Source organism: Colobus angolensis, unplaced genomic scaffold (assembly GCF_000951035.1).
Source record: "Colobus angolensis palliatus isolate OR3802 unplaced genomic scaffold, Cang.pa_1.0 Scaffold128, whole genome shotgun sequence".
NCBI lineage: Eukaryota > Metazoa > Chordata > Mammalia > Primates > Cercopithecidae > Colobus > Colobus angolensis.
In genome coordinates this window covers 1849072-1855089 of record NW_012114030.1, presented here as the reverse complement: position 1 = coordinate 1855089, position 6018 = coordinate 1849072, and positions in this window count along the sequence as shown.

Here is a 6018-nt window from a genome sequence, read left to right as displayed (position 1 = left end):
AGTGAGACTCCATCTCAAAAAAAAAAAGAAGAAAGAAACCTAGTTCAAATTTGATTAAAAAAAAAAAAAAGAGAGAGAGAGAGAATTTGTTGCTTTACATAATGGAAAGATCTAGCTTCAAGTGCAGCTGGACCCAGGGCTCTGGGAGTCTGTCTTGCTCTCTCCCTTTCCTGACCCTACTGTCCTCTAGGTTGGTTCCGTTCTCAGGCAGTTTTGCTTCAGATGAAGGTGAGATGACTACCAGCATTTCTTAGACTTCTATCCTATAATGTGAGTCATCCAACAGAAAGTTCCAATTAAAGGCCTGGAATTAGCACTTTGGGAGGCCGAGGTGGGCAGATCACCTGAGGGCAGGAGTTCCAAACCAGCCTGACCAACATGGTGAAACCCTGTCTCTACTAAAAAAATACAGAAGTAGCCGGACGTGGTGGCGCATGCCTGTAATCCCAGCTCCTCAGGAGGGTGAGGCAAGGAGAATCGCTTGAACCTGGGAGGCAGAAGTTGCAGTGAGCCGAGATTGCGCCACTGCACTCCAGCCTGGGCAACAAGAGCGAAACTCTGTCTCAAAAAAAAAAAAAAGAAAAGAAAAGAAAGAAAAAAGGCCTGGAATTAGTTCATAGGGCACTGTTGGCCTGGCCTGGGTTGCCAGCGCTCATCACTCCTCTCTTAATCAGCTGTTCTCTAATGGCAGGGGTGTGCTAATTAGCCTCTGAATGCCCCGCACAAAGCACCCTGCCTGGGACACAAGTAGGTGGTGGGTGGATGGATGGACAGATAGGTGAGGAAGAGCATGGAAAATAAGCAACACAGTGAGACCATGTCTCCGAAAAGATTAAAAGAGGGCTGGGTGAGGTGACTCACACCTATAATTCCAGCACTTTGGGAAAAGCTGAAGCGGGAGGATTGCTTGCATTCAGGAGTTCAAGACCAGCCTGGGCAATATAGCAAACCCCTATCTCTACAAAAAATTTAAAAATTAGCTGGGTATTATGGCACGTGCCTGTAGTCCCAGTGACTTGAGAGGCTGAGGCGGGAGAATCGCTCACTTGAGCCTGGGAGGTGGAGGCTGCAGTGAGCTGTGATTGTACCATGGCACTCCAACCTGGGTGACAGAGTGAGACGCTGTCTCAAAAATAAATTAATTAAATTAAATAAAAAATAAGAAAAAGGGCTGGGCATGGTGGCTCACGCCCGTAATTTCAGCTCTTTAGGAGGCCAAGATGGGCAGATCGCCTGAGGTCAAGAATTTGAGACCAGCCTGGACAACACGGTGAAATCCCATGTCTACTAAAAATTCAAAAAATTAGCTGGGCATGGTGGTGGGCACCTGTAATCTCTGCTACTTGGGAGGCTGAGGCAGGAGAATTGCTTGAACCTGGGAGGTGGAGGTTGTAGTGAGACAAGATCAGGTTACTGCACTCCAGCCTGGGTGACAGAGTAAGACTCTGTCTCAAAAAAAAAAAAAAAGAAGGAAAAAGAAAAATGAGACAAAGAGTCCCTTTCATATGTTTACAAAGCATGCTACCATGCAAAGGGCAGAAACTCCAAGTGGAAGTGACTTCCCAAAGACAGCATGTTACCTGTGTCTTTCTAGGGCAGAGGGGGTGGGGAAAGTTGCCAGCACACTCCAGTCTGGTTCCTGGCACTGTGCCCAGCATTTATAGACAGTTTCCATTAGTCCTCATCCTCTATAAAGTGAGGGCCACTGTGCAGCTGTCCTAGATGAGGAAACCGCACCTGGCCAGGGACAGCAAGGAGATGCTGAAACCAGGGTTCTCAGGGGTGCCTGACCCCACCATGCTCCACAGCCTCCTTTGGGCAAGACAGACCAGGAAAGCTCTGTGAACCTTGCTAAAGACTCTGGACTTTGGCCAGGGATGGTGGTTTACGCCTGTAATCCCAGCACTTTGGGAGGCCGAGGTGGGTAGATCACCTGAGGTCAGGAGTTCAAGACCAGCCTGGCCAACATGGTGAAACCCCCTCTCTACTAAAAATACAAAAATTTGCCAGGCAAGGTGGCGTGCACCGTAATCCTAGCTAGTCGGGAGGCTGAGTCAGGAGAATCGCTTGAACCTGGGAGGCGCAGGTCACAGTGAGTAGAGATCGTACTACTGTACTCAAGCCTGAGTGACAGAGTGAGACTCTGTCTCAAAAAAATAATAAATAAATAAATAAATAATAAAAATAAAAAGAGGAGTATGGACTTGATCCCAACACTTCAGTCCACCTCTAATGTAGGTATCTGGCTCCTAGGAAGGGCCTCTGGTCCTGTCTACCTGCAGGGTAGGTATAATCAGAATTTTTTCAGCTGCAAGTGCCAAAAATCCAAGTCATACTCACTGGCTTATGTGAAAAAGAAGTGCATTGCCTTATACAACAGAAAAGTTAAGGGTTTCAGGCACAGCTTGATCCAGATACTCAAATGATCTCAAGAATATGTCTCTTCATATCTCGCCTCTGCAGGCCTCTGTATAGACGACTCATTCTAGACAGGTTTTTTGTTCTTTTTTTTTTTTTTTTTTTTTCAGACGAAGTCTTGCTCTGTCGTTCAGGCTGGAGTGCAGTGGCGTGATCTCGGGTTACCAAAACTTCTACCTCCCGGGTTTGAGCGATTCTCCTGCCTCAGCTTTCCAAGCAACTGGGACTACAGGTGCATGCCACCACGCCTGGCTAATTTTCATATATTTAGTGGAGACAGGTTTTGCCATGTTGGCCAGGCTGTTCTCAAACTCCTGGCCTCAGGTGATTCGCTCGCCTCGGCCTCCCAAAGTGGTGGGATTACAGGCATAAGCCACTGTGCCTTGCTCTGACCAGCTTTTCCTGCATGCCAATAAGATGTCACCAGCAGTGCTGGGCTTACATCCTATCAGCTTCCTAACTCCCAGTGGAGAGAGGACATCTTTTTCACAGCAGCTCCAAGATGAGTCTTGGGCACAAGTTGAATCAAGTGAGCCAATGAATACAGTTGCTTTGGCTGGGAAGCACAGGTCATGTGACTATGCCAGGTCCCCTCCTGAACCTCATGGGCTGCCTGTAAGGAAGGATTGGTTCCCCAAAAGAAAATCCAATAAAGAGGCAACGGGGCCAGTCATGGTGGCTCATGCCTGTAATTGCAGCACTTTGGGAGGCTGAGGCAGGAGGATTGCTTGAGCCCAGGAGGTCGAGACCCACCTAGGCCACATAGTGAGATCCCGTCTCTACCAAAAATTTAAAAAATTAGCTAGGTGTGGCTGGCATGTGTCTCTGGTCCCGGGTACTTGAGAGGCTCTGAGGATGGATGGGAGGATCGCTTGAGCCTGGGAGGCTGAGGCTGCAGTGAGCTGTGATCGTGCCATTGCACCCCAGCCTGAGCAACAGAGTGAGACCCTGTCTCAAAAAAAAAAAAAAAAAAGAGGCAATGGTAAGAGGCTAGACCAGCAGGAACAACAGAGGCAAAGTTCCCCCTTTTTTTCTTTTAATTGAAACTGGGTCTCCCTCTCACCCAGGCGTGCAGTGGTACAATCACAGCTCACTGTTTAGCCTGGAACTCCTGGGCTCAAGCAATCCTCCCACTTCAGCCTCCTAAGCAGCTGAGAACACAGGCACATGCCACCACAGCTGGCTAATTTCAATTTTTTTTTTTTAGGGATGGGGTCTTGCTATGTTGCCCACAGTGGTCTCAAACTCCTAGGCTCAAGTGATTCTCATGGCTCCTGGGCAAATGCCCTCTGACACCCCTTATAAGGAAACCCTTTGAGAAGGCTGGCCCCCTCTCAAACATTGAGACCCTTGCCAGGGCCTTCCCCACTCACTGCTGTAACTAATTCTTATGCTGCACAGACATCTGCTTCCCAGAACCTCCACCCACCGGCCTTGCCCCTGTCCTTTGTGGCAGCCCCAAGCCTGCTCACCCCTTCCCATGCTGCGGCCTGCTTGGCCTCTGGAAGCAGCACTATCTGCCTGCACCTTGCCCTCTCCAGGGCTGTCAGGCTCACCACCTTCAGAGGCCTGGTTTTCAGGTCCTTCACCAATGCACTCGTCCTGTGTGTGGACATGAGGCCCTCCCGAGCTGAAGTCAGCGTGTGCTTCAGTTTCTGCATCTGTAAAATTGAGATAGTACTTGCTACCCAGGGGTGGTATGAGGATTACATGAACATAGTGTAATCTCTAGAACAGTGCCCAGCACACAGTAGGCACTCAATAAATGCCAGTTATTATTCCTGTCACTTCTGTTGGAGACTGCACATCAGAGTACCCACCTCACCTTGGTCTAGTCCCGTCCAGTTGCAGGCCTTTGAGTACAGTACAACCCTAAGGTTTTTACAATTGCATAATCTATAGAACATTTACAGATTTATTGTCTCGTTTGAGTCTAGTAACTTTTTTGTTGTTGTTGAGATAGAGTCTTACTCTGTTGCCCAGGCTGGAGTGCAGTGGTGCAATCTTAACTCACTGCAACCTCTGCCTCCTGGGTTAAGGCGATTCTTCTGCTTCAGCCTCCCACGTAGCTGGAACTACAGGCGCCCACCACCATGCCCAGCTAATTTTTTTTTTTTTTGAGATGGAGTCTTGTTCTGTCACCCAGGCTGGAGTGCAGTGCCGCCATCTCGGCTCACTGCAAGCTCCGCCTTTCGGGTTCACGCCATTTTCCAGCCTCAGCCTCCGGAGCAGCTGGGACTACAGGCTCCCGCCACCACACTCAGCTCATTTTTTGTATTTTTAGTAGAGACGGGGTTTCACCATGTTAGTCAGGATGGTCTCGATCTCCTGACCTCGTGATCTGCCCACCTTGGCCTCCCAAAATGCCGGGATTATAGGCGTGAGCCACCGCGCCCGGCCAGAGCCTCATAACTCTGTGAGGTGGGCAGGACAAATCTTACTAATTCCCCATTTACCAATGAGAAAATGAGGTTCAGAGAGATCAGCCCTCTTGCCCAAGATCGCACAGCCAGTCAGTGGCAGAGGTGGGACTTGAACCTGTCCCTTGCTGTTCCTTGAACCTCTCCACATGACAGGGCTGTCCCTCAGCCTACAGGTCACCCCTCTAGCCTTGCCTATTGGCTCTTCCTCATCCTTTTGGGCCCAGCCCAGATACTTTGTAAACAAGAATGACAAGAGCTAACTTTTTTTTTTTTCAACGAGCTAACTTTTTTTTTTTTTTTTCTTGCTCTTTCACCCAGGGAAGACTGGGTGATGCAGTGGCTCAATCTTGGCTCACTGCAGCCTCTGCCTCCCGGGTTCAAGCTATTCTCATGCCTTAGCTTCCTGAGTAGCTGGGATTACAGGTATGCATCACTACACCACGCTAATTTTTGTATTTTTAGTGGAGATGCGGTTTTACCATGTTGGCCAGGCTGGTCTCAAACTCCTGACCTCAGGTGATCCGCCAGCCTTGGTCTCCCAAAGTGCTAGGATTACAGACGTGAGTCACCGCGCATGGCCGAGAGCTAACGTTTATTAAGCACCCGCCACTTTCTAAATGAGGTCCTTACTGACTTTCTTGGGTTATTTTAGGTAATCATACCCATACCTCTTACGTGGCAGGTATGACTGTTACAGAGGGAGAAACCGAGGCTGAGAAAGGCTAAGTAGCGGCCACACGTCACTCAGCAGGTAACAGGCTGCGGTCGCACTCATGACATAGTCTGACTCTAGAGCAGGCCTTTCCTGCCCGCTGTTGCTGTCTCCAGAAGAATCTCTGAATCTAAGGGTGGAAACTACTCCTCCTTGCCCTCGAGCCTTCGCCAAAGCCGGGGCTAGGAGCGGCCGTGGGCTCCTCCTCCTTCCCCCAGGCTGGGCTCTTCAGGGGCGGGAGCCTGCCTAGCTCGCCTGCCTCGCTCGACCCTGTAGCCCCTGGCACGAAGTAGGTGCCCGTGATGCCGAATTATTTCAGCAGGAGGGCAGGGGTGTTCCCGATGAAGACAGGAGACCCAGGGAGGAGAAGCGACTCCCGGGGCCACCCATGTGTAGATCTCGGAGCGAGGCAAGAGCCAGGTCCCTTGGGTCCGGGAGCGCGCTCGGGGCTTCTCCTCGCCCGTG